Below are 21917 nucleotides of genomic sequence, written 5' to 3'. Positions count from 1 at the left end.
TATTTTGCCTCCAGGTAAGAAAAATAGATTTGCATATGCATTCATTAATAGAAGGGGGAAGAAGCTTTCCTTTAAAATTAAAATTCATTTCCATTGCACACGTATGTTTACTGCGGCACTATTCACAATAGCAAAGACTTGGAATCAATCCAAATGTCCATCTGTGACAGACTGGATTAAGAAAATGTGGCACATATACACCATGGAATACTATGCAGCCATAAAAAAGGATGAGTTTGCGTCCTTTGTAGGGACATGGATGCAGCTGGAAACCATCATTCTTAGCAAACTATCACAAGAAGAGAAAACCAAACACCGCATGTTCTCACTCATAGGTGGGAACTGAACAATGAGATCACTTGGACCCGGGAAGGGGAACATCACACACTGGGGCCTATCATGGGGAGGGGGGAGGGGGGAGGGATTGCATTGGGGAGTTATACCTGATATAAATGATGAATTGATGGGTGCTGACGAGTTGATGGGTGCAGCACACCAACATGGCACAAGTATATATATGTAACAAACCTGCACATTATGCACATGTACCCTAGAACTTAAAGTATAATAAAAAAAAAAAAAAAAAAAAAGAAAGGACTATATTTGTGTACCAAAAAAAGAAAAAATCTACTCTGCCAGGCACTTCCTGCTTTGGTATCATACAAAACATAGTTTTCCACTGACTATTGTTTCTCCTTTGGTTGGCTCCCTCATCACCACCATAGAACATCCTGGTTCATTTATTACAAAGTTACCAAGTGATTCTCTTCTCCTATCCTGGAATGTTATTATTCTCTTTGTTCTGGTGAACTGGAGGTGCACCTTACATGGCAGATGGCAGACACAGCTCCTGATAAAATGTGTGGGTGCACAACCAAAGAAGGAAAATAAATAAGTAAAATCCTGTGCCCGTGTCTTCTGCTTGCTGTATGTCAGGTTTCTGCTTCCTTTGCAGCCAGGTCAGGGCACCGGTGTGCCCTCCTCGTTAAATATGGCTTGTTGGAAGGAGATCCCCTCAAGTGATCCCTCTCAGACACTGTTTTCCCTTCCCTGTCCCACCATGCAATCTCTGTTTCTCCTGTCCTTCCTTCACCAAGGAAACTCCCCAAACCTGCCCTTCCAAAAGCGCCCTTTGCTTCAGAGCTTCTCTAGACCTTATTCCCTCACCCCACCTATGCCATTAAAATCCCTACCGCTGAGCTCTGCCTTATCTTGACTAGTTCGTGTAGCATAGCAACCTGTGTAATTATCCACAGTTAACCATGTGTCACCAGCGATAGCAACCTTCCTTTTCTTTCTCCCTTCCCCCTTCCATAATCTGCCTAGGAAAATGTGCTCCTGTAAACAAACCTCTAAATGACAGAATGTTTAGAAAGAGTTAGCAAGATATTGGAAGTAGAGGCGAATGAGGAATTTAACCTGGACTTGGCCGTTAAATTGTATCACCCAGTTTTCTCTTCTTAGAAGTAAGGTCTGTTCTCGGGACATATATGAAGGACTAGTTCCCTTCCTTCAACAAGAAACTTCTGTGAAGACATTTTAAAGGCGCCTGGACAAATGATTTTCAATGAAAATGACATACTCATTAAAGCCATAAGTAAAGGGAAGTAGCTTTCTCCTGACTCCTCCTCTGGTGAAAGAAAGTGAGGAAGGTTAAGCTGCTACTAGGTTGACCTTGGCTTCATAGTTCTAATCTTCTTGCCCTGACCAGAGACAAATGTGGCAAAAGCAGCAAACAGACAGGGCCTATTTCAAGTCGGCTCAAGGACCTCACCTCATCACTGCCCCTTCCTCCTGACAGTGAAGAAGACAGTGAAGAAGGTGGCAGGAGGGGTGTTCTTGTGGGAAGACAGGACCACCATGTACAGCTACAAGAGTCTGTGAAAAAGCCTCTAATCCCTGTCCCCTGCTTATTCCTATGTCCCTTCTCACTCCTTCCCCAAAGAAGCTTACTTGCTTGTGATAAATTAAAAGAAAAAAAAGAGCAACCCCTGGCATTCAGAAACTGTGAGTACTACACTCACAGCTAGGCTGCACAATGCTTCTCTTAAACACTGTCATAGAATACCAGTCTGGACACGTTTACTCTCAGACCACAACAAAATGAGACAAAGCCAGGCCACTTTTAAATTTTGTCTAAGATCAGAAAAGAAGGTCACTGTGCAACCCACAAAATACCAAACATCCCTCTCTCTTGCTGAATGAATGACTGCTATTCTTTACCCAGTCACAGGAACGCCTCTGCTTTCTGACAATATCTAATCTAGAGAAAATCCCTGCCTTCTTAGACTCTCCCCCAGATCACCCAACCAAAACCTAAATAATATAATAGTTTCCTCCTAATACCCTCTTACTGAGACACCCCATGGTTTCTCATGGTGTGCACCCTTCCTTCCCACAATAAGTAAGAAAGCCAACTAATTTAACTGTAGGTGTGCTCCTGGTGGTCTTTGGAGCACTGACACTGTATGAAGGCAGAGGCACTTAGGGTTTATTCTTATAAGAATTCAGAAAATTTTTATTGAGCATTTTCTGTGCACCAGGCTTCCGTCTAAGTACCAACAATACAATAGTGAGCAAAACAAACAAAAGCCCCTGCCCTCACTGCGTTTAAATTCTTGTAGGGGAGGGAGATAATAAATAAGAAGAGGAAATAAAATATTCAGTATGTTGCATAGTGATGATAACAAAGAAAAATAAATAAGGCAGGGATTTGTTTCTAGATGGTAACAAGCCTCACTGATCCCAAGGATAAGAGGAGTCAGCCTGGAGGATATTGGGGGAAGTATGAGGGGAAGCAGGTGCAAAGGCCCTGTGGCAGAGCATGCCTGCTGTCTCCAAAAACCTTTGAAGAGGTCAGCGACTAGGTAAAAGGAGCCAGAGAGGAAAGAGTGAGGGTCTTGTGGGGGTTTATAGGTACTCAGGCTTTTACTCTAAATGAGATGGGAAAGACGTGGTAGGCTTTGAAAGAAGAATGACATTATCTGCCTTGGGCTTAACTGGATTCCTCTGGCTGCTGTGTTGAGGCAAGCCTGAAAGGGAAAAGACATATGAGAGAAGCAGGAAGAGTGTAAGAAGCTCTTGCAATAATCTAAGACAGAAATGAGAGCAGTTCAAACCAGTTATTTATGAGACCATAATATTTTAAACAATCACAGCAAAGGAAACGGATGTTATAAATCAATACATTAATTGTACTAATTTGTTTTCATTTTGATTGCAACTCTAAGTGCTTGTTCTCAAACACCCAGTGCAATGTTTTTTAACTTCACACAGCGTGATGATCCATACTGATCTTTACGATCAGAGTGAATGCTCTGGAAAAGTTTTTCAAAGCATATACTCCTTTCTTAATATTCATGTATTAGTGAAACAAATTGATTTTCCAAATCTACAAGTCTTCTATTTCTTTTTTCATGATATTGGGGTTCTGTTTTAAAAATCTTTAAGATGCCAAGTGTCTGCTCCTAAAACCATGAGAGTTTGAAGAGATATCCTGAAGGTCATGGTCCCTAAGGAATTTAATAAATGCACTGTTTTATTTCCAAGCCCTTAAGGAAAGTACTGACCAAAATTACATTTTGTTGCCAATGATGAAAAATATATATACTCATATACATTTATCGGCCTGAGAGAGCAGAACTATCAAGTTCAAAGCTATGTGCTCAATTTTGCAGAACTAATTGCTAACCTATTTTCTAATAAAAGCTTATTAGAGCAGCAGCCAATAATAGGCTTCTATTTTTTTCTCTGATGAAGTTTTTCTCTTTTGAAACATCAATGCTCTGCAAGCTGACTCTTTAGTATTCCAGCAGAAAAAGCAAAATATTTTAATGTTAGAGGTTTCTCAATTAAGTATTTTTCATACATGTTTCTTAAAAACTTGTTGCCTATGGGTTTACAATATAATCAACTTTATAACAGTATTTCTTAAGGCCCATAATTCATCATTAGACACTGAATTTTATGATAACTCTATTTTACGTTATTATCAAAGAACACAGTGTCCCTCCATCTGAACAAATTTTAGAACTCCTATACTATCTTGATTGTATAAAATTGTTTCCTTTCCAGTCTTCTTAAATATAGGCTTAAGTTTTGTAAATATGTGAAAATGACTATTTCAGTGTCACTTTTGCTAATGGCAAATTCACTATATTATTCCATCTCAAAGGCCTTGTTTTTTATGAAGCAAGCAAATTTTGCAGTTTTAAGAAATACAACCCGAAAGAGATTAAAATTGTCTTTGTATAAAAGTACACACTTAGTCTTTGTCTAAAAGTATTACTTCTCTTTTAGGACTTGAAATTTCTTACAGCCAAGATCAACAGATTTCTCAGAAAAGCACACTGAGTCTTAGGATCACATTTTGAATAAAATGTTCCTTCTGTCAACCTGTTTTTAACCAAGTTCCTTAAGATAACATTAAGTTGATTTATGTCTTCAGGTTTTTAATTAAAGTTGTTGAACTAAAAAGTCATCCAGTGGCCTGTGAAATGTTATTTAAATCTTTCCAATGTCCATAGTCAAGATTACAACTTAAAATACTTCCCTCCCCATAAAAATGACCCAACTCATTGATTAGGAGTGCTGGGATACTAGTCAGGGTTATCAGACAGAAACTAGGGATGGGGAGCTGAGGCCCCAACCTCAGGCCTGAGGACCAGAACAATATTTAAACAAGAAAGTGTTGGATCCCAGTTCCTCAGATCCTAGCTCTCAGTGTTAGAGTACAAGACTGGAGAGGAAAGGCAAACATTTGAGAGGCGAAAAACTATAGCCATATCACATTGTCTTGTCTCTGGTAAACATGGCTTAATTTCAAATTTTGCCTCATTCCTGACTGGAGTGGCTTGAAAACTAGGGTTCCCCTGGCTTTACAAATGGCAACCCATCATCATCTATCTCTCTGTACAAGCATATATATTTTAGCAGGATAAGAAATTTGAGCAAGGTGAAATGTGCAGGGATTGACTCCAACCTGAATGAAGAAAGAGTACATTCCTAGTGGAAACAGAAGACTGGAAATTTCTATCTGAATTATCAATGAATAAAATCTTTCACCAAGAAATTCTGCTTCTATGTAATTCATTGTAGCACTTCTTATAATTAGGAAGACAAAATTAATGTCTTCCTAATTCTTATAATTAGGACAACAAAATAAATGTCTACCATAAGGCAAAGGCCACATAAGGCATGGCCTTGTATACAGTGGAATGCTGTGCACCTACAACAAAGAATGAGGTTTCTTCTATATATTGATAAGGACATTCACTAGATATTAAAATATTCTTTAAAATATATATTTGTTTTACACGTATGTCTGTACACAAGCTACACATTCTAATAAAGTGTGTATAGACTGTTGCCATTTTTCAAACAAAGGAATGTATACATATATAATATATACACACATACACATATACCACAAATTACATATGTACACAGTATAATAATTTGTATACTGAGGAATATCTCTGGAGCTGTATTTGTCCAGTCTCACACTGCTATAAAGAAATACCTGAGACTGGGTAATTTATAAAGGAAAGAGGTTTAATTTACTCACAGTTCCCTATGGCAGGGGAAGCCTCAGGAAACTTACAATCATGGCAGAAGGCAAAGGGGAAGTAAGTGCCTTCTTCACAAGGTGGCAGGAAAGGAAAGTGCTATGAAGGAGGAAGTTCCAAACACTTAAAAAGCCATCAGATCTCGTGAGAACTCACGCACTATCAGGAGAGCAGCATGGGGGAAACCACCTGCATAATCCGATCACTTCCCTCCCTCCACACATGGGGATTACGGGTCCCTCCCGCAACATATGGAATGATAATCTGAGATGAGATTTGGGTGGGGATACAGAGCCAAACCATATCAGGAGGGATACTCATGAAAGGTTACGCTGTTTGCTTCCAGGGAGGAAAACAGGGTGGCTAAGTGAGAGAAGTGAGCAGGGGCGAGATTTATTTGAGAAGGAAGTTCTGTTGGGATTTTGTACTACGTTTTTGTAACAGCTAATTCAAAACCATCAATCTGATTTTAAAAACTCAAAGTTCTTTGGATATATAAGAGAAGATGCAAATCGATTCTGACTATAGTATAAGGAATCCAGTTTTCCTAAAGAAAGTTACATCTCACTTGGATTTTGTTATGAAGATGATTTTTATAATTTTATTTGAGAAATTGTATGCTTATCTGCAATCTGAAAAGAACATCCTTTTTCAGGAAATAATAATGATTTTTTTTTTTAACTAAAGTGAACACTATCAGCCAAAGCTTTAAGTTAAGGCTCTATTCTGACATTTGATTATTAAAAGCTAATTGTTGATTGGTTACTATCTATGGTAAAAGAAAACTAACAGTGGTTAATGGTTTAGGAAATGGTTTAGGAGGTGTTTGGTAGGAACACTGATTATAAGCTTGAAGAAACTGATTAATATTATTATTCTCCACAAAATGTAATGCACAATACCAGTGAATTATTTAATACTAGTGGAAAATACACTTTAGAGTAATAGGCCTTCTCTGATTGTAAACAAGGCAAAACTCTGGTTACAACAGATAAACATATGCGGAGAAACTAGGTATGAAAAAATGATTGTTCTTTCTTATTTCTTTGACTATATATTAGTTTTGGTGATTTATTCATCATAATGTTAAATAACTCAGGAAGCTAGATTGTTTGTTACTTCTTCAGCATCAGATAACTTTTTTCCTTGGAGTTTCTTAAAGACTTCAATTCAATTTTATTTCATCACCCATACCTTTTTGATGAAGACTAACTTCTGATCTTATTTTTTATTCTTCAACGTCTATGGCATTATTCTTATTTCTTTTTATTCTTCCCCACACTCTTCTTTTCTAAATCCTTCTCAAATCTGATTGCTTTGTTTGAATTATGTCCAGCTACCCTGGTGTGTTTACAGCACAAAATATCTCAGTGCAATTTAACAGAAGCCAGTAAAGAGTGCAGGTTAAAATCTTACACTCTGGAGCCAGTTACCATAAACAGCACACTAGAAAAGGTTTCATTGTTTTTCCTATTCAATTTTTATTTCTATTGTTTTAACTTGCCTTCCCAGCATATCACAATACTGTCTTTTTGGGCAGAGAAGTGCAATGATAATAGTAATGCCCTTTTATTTATCTAAATATAGTATTGATGTCTATTCTCTTCTTATAAACTAAAGTCTCAACTTTTGAAAATTATATTTATGAACTAGAACTTAAATTCCAATTTATAAATATGGGACAGGATCTTGCACACTCCCCTTTCCCCATGCGTCTCTGCACCCTTGCCTTTCTCTGGTTGACATTTTCACATAAGACAGATCTTCTAACCTAGACAACAATCCCACTATACGGCTCAATGGACATAAGATGTCCATATGTGGCGCTGACTGCCACATAGTTGATTAAGTCATGCCTGAGTTTGCAATGTCTTTTGGCATTGCACCTAATGTTTTCTACCTAAAATATCTCTGTCAATCTTCATTAAACTTGACTATGAGATTTCAAGCCCATCAAATTAAGCAATCTGAGAAGATTTGGCTTATAAAGAGTTGGTTGGACTATGTCTGTATATAATTTTCTTCACTTTTTGGTTTACATCTCACATGATTAGCTATATATACATTTCTTTCCTTTCTTTTCTTTTCTTTTCTTTCCTTTCTTTTCTTTTCTTTCTGAGACAGAAATAGGCTGAAGTGTAGTGGCACAATATCAGCTCACTACAGCCTCGACCTCCTGAGCTCAAGCAATTCTCCCACCTCAGCCTCCTGAGTAGCTGGGACTACAGGTGTGTGCCACCATGCCAAAGCTAATTTTTATATTTTTGCAGAGACAGGATTTCACCATGTTGCCCAGGCTGGTCTCGAACTCCTGAGCTCAAGTGATTCACCTGCCTCAGCCTCCCAAAGTGCTGGGCCAACATTCAAATTCAGGAAATATGGAGAATGCCACAAAGATACTTCTCGAGAAGAGCAATCCCAAGACACATAATTGTCAGGTTACCCAAGGTTAAAATGAAGGAAAAAAATGTTAAGGGCAGCCAGAGAGAAAGGTCAGGTTACCTACATGGGGAAGCCCATCAGACTAACAGCAGATCTCTCTGCAGAAACTCTGCAAGCCAGAAGACAGTGGGGGCAATATCAACATTCTTAAGAAAAGAATTTTCAACCCAGAATTTTATATCCAGCCAAACTAAGCTTCATAGAGAAGGAGAAATAAAATCCTTTAAAGACAGGCAAATGCTGAGGGATTTTGTTACCATCAGGCCTGCCTTACAAGAGCTCCTGAAGGAAGCAAAACACATGGAAAGGAAAAATGGCACTAGCCATTGCAAAAACATACCAAAATGTAAAGACCATCAACACTATGAAGAAACCACATTGATCAACAGGCAAAATAACCAGCTAGCATCATAATAATGGGATCAAATTCACACATAACAATATTAACCTTAAATGTAAATGGGCTAAATGCCCCAATTAAAAAACACAGTCTGGCAAATTGGATTAAGAGTCAAGACCTATCGGTGTGCTGTGCTGTATTCAGGAGACACATCACACATGCAAAGACACACATAAGTTCAAAATAAAGGGATGGAGGAATAAACAAAAAAGGCAGGGGTTGCATTCCTAGTCTCTGATAAAACAGACTCTGATAAAACCGACAAAAATCAAAAGAAACAAAGAAGGCCATTACATAATGGTAAAGGGATCAATTCAACAAGAAGAGCTAACTGTCCTAAATATATATGCACCCAAAACAGGAGCACCCAGATTCACAAAGCAAGTTCTTAGAGACTTACAAAGAGACATAGACTCCCACACAATAATAGTGGGATACTTTAACACCCCAATGTCAATATTAGACAGATCAGCGAGACAGAAAATTAACAAGGATATTCAGGACTTAAATGCAGCTCTGGACCAAGTAGACATCTACAAAACTCTCCACCCAAAATCAACAGAATATACATTATTGTCAGTACCACATAGCACTTGTTCTTAAATTGACCACATAATTGGAAGTAAAACACTCCTCAGCAAATGCAAAAGAACATAAATCATAAGAAACAGTCTCTCAGACCACAGTTCAATCAAATTAGAACTCAGGATTAAGAAACTCATTCGAAACCACACAACTACGTGAGAACTGAACAACCTCCTCCTGAATGAATACTGGGTAAATAATGAAATTAAGGCAGAAATAAATAAGTTCTTTGAAACCAATGAGAACAAAGATACAATGTACCAGATCTCTGGGACACAGAGAAAGCAGTGTTTGGAGGGAAATTTATAGCACTAAATGTCCACATCAGAAAGCAGTAAGGATCTAAAATCAACACCCTAACATCACAATTAAAAGAACTAGAGAAACAAGAACAAACAAATTCAAAAGCTAGAAGAAGACAACAAATAATTAAGATCAGAACAGAACCGATGGAAATAGAGACATGAAAAACCTTTCAAAAACTCAATGAATCCAGGAGTTGGTTTTTTGAAAAAGTTAGCAAAATAGACCACTAGCCAGACTAATAAAGAAGAAAAGAGAGAAGAATCAAATAGACACAATAAAAAATGATAAAGGGGATATCACCACTGATCCCACAGAAATACAAACTACCATCAGAAAATACTATAAACACTTCTACGCAAATAAAATAGAAAATCTAGAAGAAACAGCTACATTCCTGGACACATACACCCTCCCAAGACTAAACCTGGAAGAAGTCAAATCCCTGAATAGACCAATAACAAGGTCTGAAATTACTAGCCTACCAACCAAAAAAAGCCTAGGACCAAAAGGATTCACAGCCGAATTCTACCAGAGGTACAAAGAGGAGCTGGTACCATTCCTTCAGAAATTATTCCAAACAATAGAAAAGGAGGGAATCCTCCCTAACTCATTTTATGAGGCCAGCATCATCCTGATATGAAAACCTGGCAGAGACACAGCAACAACAACAAATTTCAGGCCAATATCCCTGATGAGCATTAATCCAAAAACTCTCAGTAAAATATTTGCAAACCGAATCCAGCAGCACATAAAAAAACCTATCTACCACAATCAAGTTGGCTTCATCCCTGAGATGCAAGAGTGGTTCAACATATGCAAATCAATAAACGTAACCCATCACATAAACAGAACCAATGACAAAAACCACATGATTATCTCAATAGATGCAGAAAAGGCCTTTGACAAACTTCAACAGCCTTTCATGTTAAAATTCTCAATAAACTAGGTATTGATGGAATGTATCTCAAAATAATAAAAGCTATTTATGACAAACCCACAGCCAGTACCTTACTAAATGGGCAAAAACTGGAAGCATTCCCTTTGAAAACTGCCACAAGACAATGATGACCTCTCTCACCACTTCTATTCAACATAGTATTGGAAGTTCTGGACAGGGAAATCAGGCAAGAGAAAGAAATAAAGGATATTCAATTAGGAAAAGAGGAAGTCAAACTGTCCCTGTTTGTAGATGACATGATTGTATATTTAGAAAACCCCATCGTCTCATCCCCAAATGTCCTTAAGTTGATAAGCGACTTCAGCAAAGTCTCAGGATACAAAATCAATGTGCAAAAATCACAAGTATTCCTATACACCAATAATAGACCAACGGAGAGCCAAATCATGAATGAGCTCCTATTCACAATTGCTACAAAGAGAATAAAATACCTAGGAATCCAACTTACAAGAGATGTAAAGGACCTCTTCAAGGAGAGCTACAAACCACTGCTCACGAAATAATGGAGGACACAAACAAATGGAAAAATATTCCATGCTCGTAGATAAGAAGAATCAATATCGTGAAAATGGCCATACTGCCCGAGGTAATTGATAGATTCAAGGCCATCCCCATCAAGCTACCATTGACTTTCTTCACAGAATTAGAAAAAACTACTTTAAATTTCATATGGAACCAAAAAAGAGCCTGTATAGCCAAGACAATCCTAAGCAAAAAGAACAAAGCTGGAGTCATCACACTACCTGACTTCAAACTATACTACAAGGCTACAGTAACCAAAATAGCATGGTACTGGTACCAAAACAAAAATATAGACCGATGGAACAGAACAGAGGCCTCAGAAATAACACCAGATGTACAACCATCTGATCTTTGACAACCCTGACAAAAACAATCAATGAGGAAAGGACTCCCTATTTAGTGAATGGTGCTGGGAAAACTGGCTAGCCATACACAGAAAACTGAAACTAGACCCCTTCTTTATACCTTATACAAAAAAATAACTCAAGATGGATTAAAAACTTAAACCTAAGACCTAAAACCATAAAAACCCTAGAAGAAACCCTAGGCAATACCATTCAGGACATAGGCATGAGCAAAGACTTCATGGCTAAAACACCAAAAGCAATGGCAACAAAAACCAAAATTGACAAATGAGACCTAACTAAACTAAAGAGCTTCTGCACAGCAAAAGAAACTACCATCAGAATGAACAGGCAACCTACAGAATAGGAGAAAATTTTTGCAATCTATCCATCTGACAAAGGGCTAATATCCAGAATCTACAAAGAACTCAAACAAATGTACAAGATAAAAACAAACAACCCCATCAAAAAGTGGGCAAAGGATATAAACAGAAACTTCTCAAAAGGTGACATTTATGCGACCAACAAACATGAAAAAAAGCTCATCATCACCGGTCATTAGAGAAATGCAAATCAAAACCACAATGAATTACCATCTCACACCAGTTAGAATGGCAATCATTAAAAAGTCAGGAAACAACAGATGCTACATAGAATGTGGAGAAATAGGAACACTTTTACACTGTTCGTGGGAGCGTAAATTAGTTTAACCATTGTGGAAGACAGTGTGGAGATTCCTCAAGGATCTAGAACCAGAAATACCAATTGACCCAGCAATCCCATTACTGGGTATATACCCAAAGGAATATAAATCATTCTACTATAAAGACACATCAACATGTATTTATTGCAGCACTATTCACAACCATGAAGACTTAGAACCAACCCAAATGCTCATCAATGATAGACTGGATAAAGAAAATGTGGCACATATACACCATGGAATACTATGCAGCCATAAAAAGGAATGAGTTCATGTCCTTTGCAGGGACATGAATGAAGCTGGAAACCATCATTTTCAGCAAACTAACACAGGAAGAGAAAACCAAACACCGCATGTTCTCACTCCTAAGTGGGAGTCACATAGACACAGGGAGGGGAACATCACACACAGGGGCCTGTAAGGGGGCAGAGGGCTGGGGGAGGGACAGCACTGGGAGAAATACCTAATGTAGATGACGGGTTGATTGGTGCAGCATACCACCATGACACATGTACACCTATGTAACAAATCCGCACATTCTGCAGACATATCTGCAGAACTTAAAATATAATTTTAAAAAACTTTGTTGAAACATCAAATGTAGTATTTAATCATTAATTTGCATGTTTTTTTAAAAGATCATTAGATAATTTGTTGTCTGCTTTGTTTTTCTATTCACATGGTGTGAGAACTGTGTTGCACTTGGATCTTAGTAAAGTAAGTTGAGTTCCTGCATTAATTCATAGCAACATATATTAACCATAAATGTGAAGAAATACTTTTTCATACAAATACTTTTTAATTCTTTAAAAATAAGTTTATTTGTCCAAGACTGCTAAACGCATGCAGTCTAATTAAACAAATGTTGTAACTTCAAAATGTTTCACAATAGGTTTTAATTTCCAGATGTAATCTTGAGAGAATTTCCTAATACAATAAGGAAATTTGGAAATGCTCCAATCATAGATTTTGGGTTAGACTAAGGATGCAGTAAGGTCGTTCTGGAATTCTCTTGACAAAGGCAGAGGAACTCCAGCCTAGGATTGTAGCCAGTTCTTGAACCACCCAGTATATTGTATCAGAGAAATATTGTTCCTTGGAGAATGAGATTTAGATTTTTCACATATTCATGAAAAGACAGAGCACGGGATTCATGCATTTGGGCCTATTATGAACATTAGGCACATGCTTAGTACTTAGGTAAAGAGACTTCAGTCTATGAACAAGACAACTAGAGGTTGTTCTTGTTAGAAATTCACAGTATCTGTAACTCTATTATAAGTAGAGTGGTGCGGTGGCTCACGCCTGTAATCCCAGTACTTTGGAAGGCCAAGGCCGAGGACTGCTTGATTCCAGGAGTTAGAGACCAGCTTGAGCAACATGGCAAAAACCTGTCTTTACAAAAAAATTAGCCAGTGGGTGGTGCGTTCCTGTGGTTCCAGATACTTGGGAGGCTGAAGTGGGAGGATCATCTGAGCCCACGAGTTCAAGGCTGCATTGAGCAGTGATCGTGCCACTGCACTCCATCCTGAGTGACAGAGTGAGACCCTGTCTCAACAACAACAACAAAAATCTAAGTATTCATATTTCAACAAGAGCTCTTCTTTGCATCATCAAACTAATTCTAATTTACAAGCAAGGCTGAAATAAATCATGTGACTAAGCTCTCTTAGATATTACTACAATTGTATTGCATTTATCAGTACAATAAGTATCTCAAGTAACAATGATTCTAACATGTGTCACATTTGTTGGAAGAATTCCCAAAGCTTTGAAACAAACAGGTAAATCCAGTGTCACTCTAATTCTACCTGACTGGTATGTAAGAGGGTTGCATGCTACTACGTAAGATAAAATGCATGAGAAATATAGAAAGGAAAGTTTTGTATAAACAGGTGAAGTAGAGAATCAAGTTTTTTGTCTGTCTATTTGTTTATTTGTGCTAGAGTCTGGCTCCATCGCCCAGACTGGAATGCAGTAGCAAGAGCTCAGTCCACTGCAGTCTCCACCTCCTGTGTTCAAGCAATTCTCCTGCCTTAGCCTCCTGAGTAGCTGGGACTACAGGAACGTTCTACCATACCCTGCGGCAAACCAATATTATGAAGATGATTCAAGTCAGCATGTCTATGAAGGAACAAAAGTTTTGTCTTAAAAGGTTTCCCTTTTGTTTTGTTTATGTACATTGTTTTAAAAAAGAAAGCCTGGACCAGTTGCCATGGCTCACACCTGTAATCCCAGCACTTTGGGAGGCCAAAACGGGCCAATCACTTGAGGCCAGGAGTTCAAGACCAGTCTGGCCAACATGGTGAAACCCTGTTTGTACCAAAAAATACAAAAATTAGCCAGGCGTGGTAGTGGGTGCCTGTAATCCCAGCTACTTAGGAGCTGAGACAGGAGAATCACTTGAACCCGGGAGGCAGAAGTTGCAGTGAGCCAAGATCACGCCACTGCACTCCAGCTTGGGTGACAGAGAGACCCTGTCTCAAAGAGAGAGAGAAAAAGAGAGAGAGAGAGAGACTGTACATTAGTTATTCAGGTACTCAGGATCTAGAGATAACAAGTTTTATTAGCTCATAATTTTTCAAATTTTCACTTTATATACCTACATACAGTCAAATACATAGTCACTAAACAGCATTTTCCACATCATTATTACATTTCTCAACTTTAAGATTTCTCTTTAATAGGTTGAATGATTTAAGATTTACCTTTCTTGTACTGTTTTGGTACTTGTTCTTTCTTTTCTGGAAAATCTAAATCTATCCATATGTACATATATGTATATGTTTATTTATCTCCTCTCCAATTACTAAGATCTTTTTTGAAATGCCAGATGATTGTTATCTCTAAATATTCAGTCACTTTAACAATATTTGGAAAGAAAATGTACAACCCAGTTTTACAATCGAAAATCATCCACTTTCTGAGCCCTTTTAAATGTTGCATGCTTCCTAAAATCTGCAATACTTATTCCAACAAACAGTCCTCTTGTATTGACCATCATGGTACGTATAACTATAAAATTAGGTATGAAAAATATGCTTCATTAAAGATGTTGCAAAAGTAAAATCTTTGTCAAAATATGCACTTATACTTTAATGGAAAACATTTATGTTTATACAGTTAGCTTGAGGAATGCTTCACATCTATTGATTCAAAAAATATTAAAGTTGTGGCTCTCTCATAAAGTCATGTGTTCTTATGGCTTATTTGTAGTTAATTGACTAACCTGCTTCATGGAATACATTTTGATGTGATCACAAGTTCAGGTTAGTAATGCAATCACAGAAACTATGCGCACAGAAAAAAATAAAGAAAGCCTTGAGTAGTCATTAAAGTGGGAATTATTTTCAAAGGTAGATTTATGATAAATAAAAAGTTAACTGAAATTTAGCTCGTAACTATCAGTGACAAATGTGTATTTTAGGCTGCTTGGTTCATAAAAACAAACTCACATTTCAAAAGGTACTGCATTTGAAAATTAAGTAAAGTTAAGTTAGGCTACAAAAGGAATTGAGCATTCCAAGAAATTAATATTGGCTTTTTTCTAACTCTTCAAAATTCTAAAAACAATCAAAAAATTTTTTACAAACAGGAAAAAAAGTCTATTTTACCTTTGCTTTTGTTTGTTGCCGGTCCTTTAGTCACCTTGTGCAAATCAGAGGTTGAATGGCAAAGGATGCCCTGTCTGCGGTTCAAACATGTTATTACAGGGGTGACTCAGTCCTCCAAGTTAAACTGGAGGCTTGCATTAAATCTCTTTATAACCAAAGTCAGTTCTCTTAAAAGCATCTTGCTATACAGGACCATTTCTTTCTGAAAACACCCAGTTGAAATTCACTAACCTAAGACGGAAGAAAAAAACTTTGACTCTTTATTTGGAAAATAAGGAAGAAAAGAAAACTGTATACGTAAGACTTCCAGAATAAAGAGAAAAAAGGGAGTCAAGTGCTTTGTGTACTAAAACATGTATTATTATTATTATTATTATTATTTTTTAGACGGAGTCTCACTCGGTCACCTAGGTGGTGTGGAGTTGTGCAATCTCAGCTCACTGCTACCTCCATCTGCCAGGTTCAAGTGATTCTCCTGCCTCAGCCTCCCGAGTGGGACTACAGGCGCATGCCACCATACCCGGCTAATTTTTTTGTAGTTTTAATAGAGACAGGGTTTCACCATGTTATCCAGGATGGTCTTGATCTCCTGATCTTGTGATCTGCCTGCCTTGGCCTCCCAAAGTGCGGGGATTACAGGTGTAATGATAATGGAATCATTGACTCTATAGAGTATTAGGTATCATCCTGAGTAAGTACAACATGAATTTACTAGACCTAATGGCTCAAGATGGTGAACTGAACATGTGTATTTATTTACTGTGTCATTTCAGCACCTATGATTAGAAAAAAGTACACTATAAAGCTGAAAATGAAAAGGGGTAACATGACTCAAAGACTGAAAACAACTAGAAGTGTATCTCAGAAATGTTTTTAAAAGTAGAAAGACAAAAACAAACAAAACTCATAGTAGAAAGTCATTCTAAGAGATCATGGCAGACAAGAGGCAGGACTAGACTGCAGCTCTCACGTGAACAGACAGAGCAGTATGTGGAGACTTGCATCATGAACTTTTGCTCCAGAACAACTGCAGAAAATAACCAGGAAAGCTGAGAGAAACTACAGACCCTCTGAAGGAAGCAGATTGCTCCTGGAGGACCCAGGAGACACCCCAAATACAGCCCAAGCTGTGGAAGTGGGAAATGGAGATTGTCCGCCCCCAAACACACACCCTCAGTGGGGAACCTTAAGGTCTAGATCACGGGAGAAGATTCTGACCTTACCTGGAGCTGGGTCAATTTAGAGAGCTGAGTGAAATACAGAGGTAGAGGAAGCAGCAGGAACATTCCTGTGGGCTCTCTGAGTCCCCTGGAAAGCTATTTCTGCCTTGTCTCATAGGGGTCCTTAGGGAGAGCTGCCAGAGGTATTTAGAAAAGACTACAGGGAAAAGGAAACTTCCAGCTGAACTTTGTAACAATTCCAACGGAATGTGAAGTCTTCTGTCCAGACCTAGGGAGAGAGTGTGAATCTGGTGTGCAGACTCCACAGACAGGGAGGCACAAAAGTCTGGTTTGCTTTCACAGCTATGAGGCTGGTAGTCTGGGGCAAGTTCTCAGCCCTGCTTGCCCGCTGCTTGGAAACAGACTCGGTGCTGTTTGAGAGGGCAAGGTGGGAGTGAGATTGGCCTTTTGCGTTATGTGAGAGCTGGGTGAGGCCTATAACTGCCAGTTTTCCCCCACTCCCCTGACAACCTGCATGACACAGCAGAGGCAACCCTAATCCTCCTGGGACTATGACACCATTGGCCTGGGAACCACACCCCCATCCCCCACAGCAGCTGCCATAAGACCCACCCAAGGAGAGTCTGAGCTCACACACGCCTAGCCCTGCCCCCACCTGATGGTCCTTCCCTACCCACCCTGGCAGCTGAAGACAAAGGGCATATACTCTTGGGATTTCTAGGGCCCTGCCCACTGCCTGATGCCCCTATGCTACTACAGCTGATGCTCTCTTCAAAGTGCCACCTCCTGGCAGGAGGCCAATACAAAAATAGTGCATTAAGCAACCAAAACTAAGAACCATCATAGAGTCCATTTCACCCCTCTGCCACCTCCATCAGAGCAGGTGCTGGTATCCACGGCTCAGAGACCTGCAGATGGTTTACATCACAGGACTCTGTGCAGACAACCTACAGTGCCAGCCTGAAGCCTGGTAGACCAGCTAGGTGGCTATATCCAGAAGAGAGATAACAATCACTGCTATAACAATCACTACTAGCTCTCTGGAAACCACATCCATAGGAAAAGGGGGAGAATACTACAGCAAGAGAACATCCCATGCGTCAAAAAAATCTGAACAGCAGCCTTGAGCCTTATACCATCCCTCTGACATAGCCAACCCAAGTGAGAAGAAACCAGAAAAACAATTCTGCTAATATGACAAAACAGCTTTCTTTAACAACCCCCCCCCCCAAAAAAAAATTACACTAGCTCACCAGCAATGGCTCCAAACCAAGAAGAAATTTCTGATTTTCCTGAAAAAGAATTCAGAAGGTCAGCTAATCAAGGAGGCATCAGAGAAAGGTGAAGTCCAATGTAAGGAAATTTTTAAAAATGATACAAGAAATGAGGGGAGAAATCTTCAGTGAAACAGATGGCATAAATAGCCAGGCACGGTGGCTCACCCCTGTAATCCCAACACTTTGAGAGACTGAGGCAGGCGGATCACTTGAGGTCAGGAATGCAAAACCAGTCTGGCCAATATGGCGAAACCCCATCTCTACTAAAAATATAAAAATTAGCTGGGCGTGATGGCATGCTCCTATAGTCCCAGCTACACAGGAAGTTGAGGCAGGAGAATCACTTGAACCCAGGAGGTAGAGGTTGCAGTGAGCTGAGATCACACCACTATACTCTAGCCTGGGCAACAGAGCAAGACTTCATCTCAAAAAAACAAAACAAAACAAAACAAAGCAAAACAAAAAAGGGGGGGGGGAAGAAATAGATAGCATAAATAAAATAAAAAACTATCGAACCTGGAAGATGGCCAAATAGGAACAGCTCCAGTCTGCAGCTCCCAGTGTGATTGACACAGAAGACGGGTGATTTCTGCATTTCCAACTGAGGTACCTGGTTCATCTCATTGGGACTGGTTGGACAGTGGGTGCAGTCCACGGAGGGTGAGCTGAAGCAGGGCAGGGCGTTGCCTCACCAGGAAAGCACAAAGGATTGGGGGATTTCCCTTTCCTAGCCAAGGGAAGCTATGACAAGTATCTGGAAAAACAGGACACTCCTGCCCAAATACTGTGCTTTTCCCAAGGTCTTAGCTGTCAGGCCTCTGAGCCCAAGCTAAGCCATCATATCCCCCATATGCCCTGTGACCTGCACGTATACATCTAGATGGCCTGAAGCAATTGAAGATCCACAAAGGAAGTGAAAATAGCCTTAACTGATGACATTCCACCATTGTGATTTGTTTCTGCCCCATGTTAACTGATAAATGTACTTTGTAATCTCCCCCACCCTTAAGAAGGTTTTTGTAATTCTCCCCACCCTTGAGAATGTACTTTGTGAGATCCACCCCCTGCCCACAAAACATTGCTCCTAACTCCACCGCCTATCCCAAAACCTGTAAGAACTAATGATAATCCCACCACCCTTTGCGGACTCTCTTTTTGGACTCAGCCTGCCTGCACCCTGGTGAAACAAACAGCCTTGTTGCTCACACAAAGCCTGTTGGGTGGTCATTTCACATGGACGCATGAGACATAAGCAACCTGCAGACAAGGTGATTCTCTCCCATGCCTGGCTCAGTGGGTCCAACGTCCACAGAGCCTTGTTCACTGCTAGTGCAGCAGTCTGAGATTGACCTGTGAGAAGGCAGCCTGGCTTGGGGAGGGGCATCTGCCACTGCTGAGGCTTGAGTAGGTAAACAAAGCAGCCAGGAAACGTGAACTGGGCAGAGCCCACTGCAGCGCAACAAGCCTGCTGCCTCTAGACTCCACCTCTGTGGGCAGGACATAGCTCAAAAAAGGCAGCAGACAACTTCTGCAGACTTAAATGTCCCTATCTGACAGCTCTGAAGAGAGCAGTGGTTCTCCCAGCACTGTGTTTGAGCTCTGAACACAGACAGATTGCCTCCTCAAGTGGGTCCCTGATCCCCATGTAGCCTATCTGGGAGACACCTCCCAGTAGAGGTAGACAGACACCTCATATAGGCGGCTGCCCCTCTGGGACGAAGCTTCCAGAGAAAGGATCAGGCAGCAATATTTGCTGTTCTGCAGCCCCCGCTGGTAATATCCAGGCAAACCGGGTCTGGAGTGAAACTCCAGCAAACTCCAACAGACCTGCAGCTGAGGGACCTGACTGTTAGAAGGAAAACAAACAGAAAGGAATAACATCAACATCAAGAAAAAGGTCATCTACACCAAAACCCCATCTGTAGGTCACCAACATCAAATACCAAAAGTAGATAAAACCACAAAGATGGGGAGAAACCAGAGCAGAAAAGCTGAAAATTCTAAAAATCAGAGCACCTCTTCTCCTCTAAAGGATCGCAGCTCCTCGCCAGCAACGGAACAAAGCTGGATGGAGAATAACTTTGGCGAGTTGACAGAAGTAGGCGTCAGAAGGTCAGTAATAACAAACATATCCGAGCTAAAGGAGGGGGTTCGAACCCATCGCAAGGAAGCTAAAAACCTTGAAAAAAGACTAGATGAATGGCTAACTCGAATAAACAGTGTGGAGAAGACCTTAAATGACCTGATGGAGCTGAAAACCATGGCACGAGAACTTTGCAACACATGCACAAGCTTCAATAGCCAATTTGATCAAGTGAAAGAAAGGGTATCAGTGATTGAAGATCAAATTAGTGAAATAAAGTGAGAAGACAAGGTTAGAGAAAAAAGAATACAAAGAAATGAACAAAGCCTCCAATAAATATGGGACTATGTGAAAAAAAAACAAATCTACGTTTGTTTGGTGTACCTGAAAGTGATGGGGAGAATGGAACCAAGCTGGAAAACAGTCTTCAGGATATTATCCAGGAGAACTTCCCCAACCTAGCAAGGCAGGCCAATATTCAAATTCAGGAAATACAGAGAACAGCACAAAGATACTCCTCGAGAAGAGCAATCCCAAGACACATAATTGTCAGATTCACCAAGGTTGAAATGAAGGAAAAAGTGTTAAGGACAGCCAGAGAGAAAGGTCGAGTTCCCAACAAAGGGAAGCCCATCAGACTAACAGTGGATCTCTCAGCAGAAACGCTGCAAGCCAGAAGAGAGTGCGGGCCAATAATCAACATTCTTAAAGAAAAGAATTTTCAACCCAGAATTTCATATCCAGCCAAACTAAGCTTCATAAGTGAAGGAGAAATAAAATCCTTTACAGACAAGCAAATGTTAAGAGATTTTGTCACAACCAGCCTGCCTTACAAGAGCTCCTGAAGGAAGCACTAAACATGAAAAGAAACAATGAGTACCAGCCACTGCAAAAACATGCCAAATTGTAAAGACCATTGATGCTATGAAGAAACTGCATCTATCAATGGGCAGAATAACCAGCTAACATCATAACGACAGGCTCAAATTCACTCATAACAATATTAACCTTAAATGTAAATGGGCTAAATGCCCCAATTAAAAGACACAGACTGGCAAAATTGATAAAGAGTCAAAAGCCATCAGTATGCTGTATTCAGGAGATCCATCTCACATGCAAAGATGCACATAAGCTCAAAATAAAGGGATGGAGGAAGATCTACCAAGCAAATGAAAAGCAAAAAAAAAAGTAGGGGTTTCAATCCTAGTCTCTGATAAAACAGACTTTAAACCAATAAAGATCAAAAGAGACAAAGAATGCCATTACAAAGTAGTAAAGGGATCAATTCAACAATAAGAGCTAACTATCCTAAATATATATGCATCCAATAAAGGAGCACCCAGATTCATAAAGCAAGTCCTTAGAGACCTACAAAGAGACTTAGACTCTCACACAATAATAATGGTATGATTGCATGCCTAGAAAACCCTAAAGAATCCTCCAAAAAGCTCCTAGAGCTGTTAAAAGAATTCAGCAAAGTTTCTGGATACAAAAATAACGTGCACCAATCAGTAGCTCTCCTATAAACCAACAGCACCCAAGCTGAGAATCAAATCAAGAACTCAACCCCTTTTACAATAGCTGCAAAAAAAAAAAAAAAAAAAAAAAATTTAAAATACTTAGAAATATACCTAAGGAGGTGAAAGACCTCTACAAGGAAAATTACAAAACACTGCTGAAAGAAATCATAGATGCCACAAACAAAAAGAAACACATTCCGTGCTCATCGATGGGTAGAATCAATATTGTGGAAATGGTCATACTGCCAAAAGCAATCTACAAATTTAATGCAATTCCCATCAAAATACTACCATCATTCTTCATAGAACTAGAAAAAAAGAATCCTAAAATTCATACAGAACCAAAAAAGAGCCCACATAGCCAAAGAAAGACTAAGCAAAAAGAACGAACCTGGAGCATTATATTACCTGATTT

At 39.4% G+C, this 21917-nt stretch overlaps 1 protein-coding gene across 2 annotated transcripts in view; it reads right to left on the bottom strand.

Annotated features, from left to right (window-relative positions):
• The window catches only part of HYAL4 (hyaluronidase 4), a 38566-nt gene extending 20163 nt beyond the window's left edge, over positions 1–18403 (bottom strand). Inside the window, exons 1-2 of one of the 2 annotated variants that reach the window (XM_023223552.2) lie at positions 17876–18403; positions 15442–15511 (exon numbers count right to left, since the gene is read on the bottom strand). The gene's annotated coding sequence lies outside the window, so the exon portion shown is untranslated. Of the gene's footprint in view, positions 1–15441; positions 15530–17875 lie in introns of those variants that run through there. The other variant, XM_023223551.1, reaches the window with a different exon arrangement.
• Between the last annotated feature and the right edge of the window lie 3514 nt (positions 18404–21917).

The sequence above is a fragment of the Piliocolobus tephrosceles genome, chromosome 8 (genome assembly GCF_002776525.5).
Source record: "Piliocolobus tephrosceles isolate RC106 chromosome 8, ASM277652v3, whole genome shotgun sequence".
Classification (NCBI taxonomy): Eukaryota; Metazoa; Chordata; class Mammalia; order Primates; family Cercopithecidae; genus Piliocolobus; species Piliocolobus tephrosceles.
The sequence above is the reverse complement of the archived record's forward strand: the minus strand, read 5'-3'. Positions and strand labels throughout refer to the sequence as shown.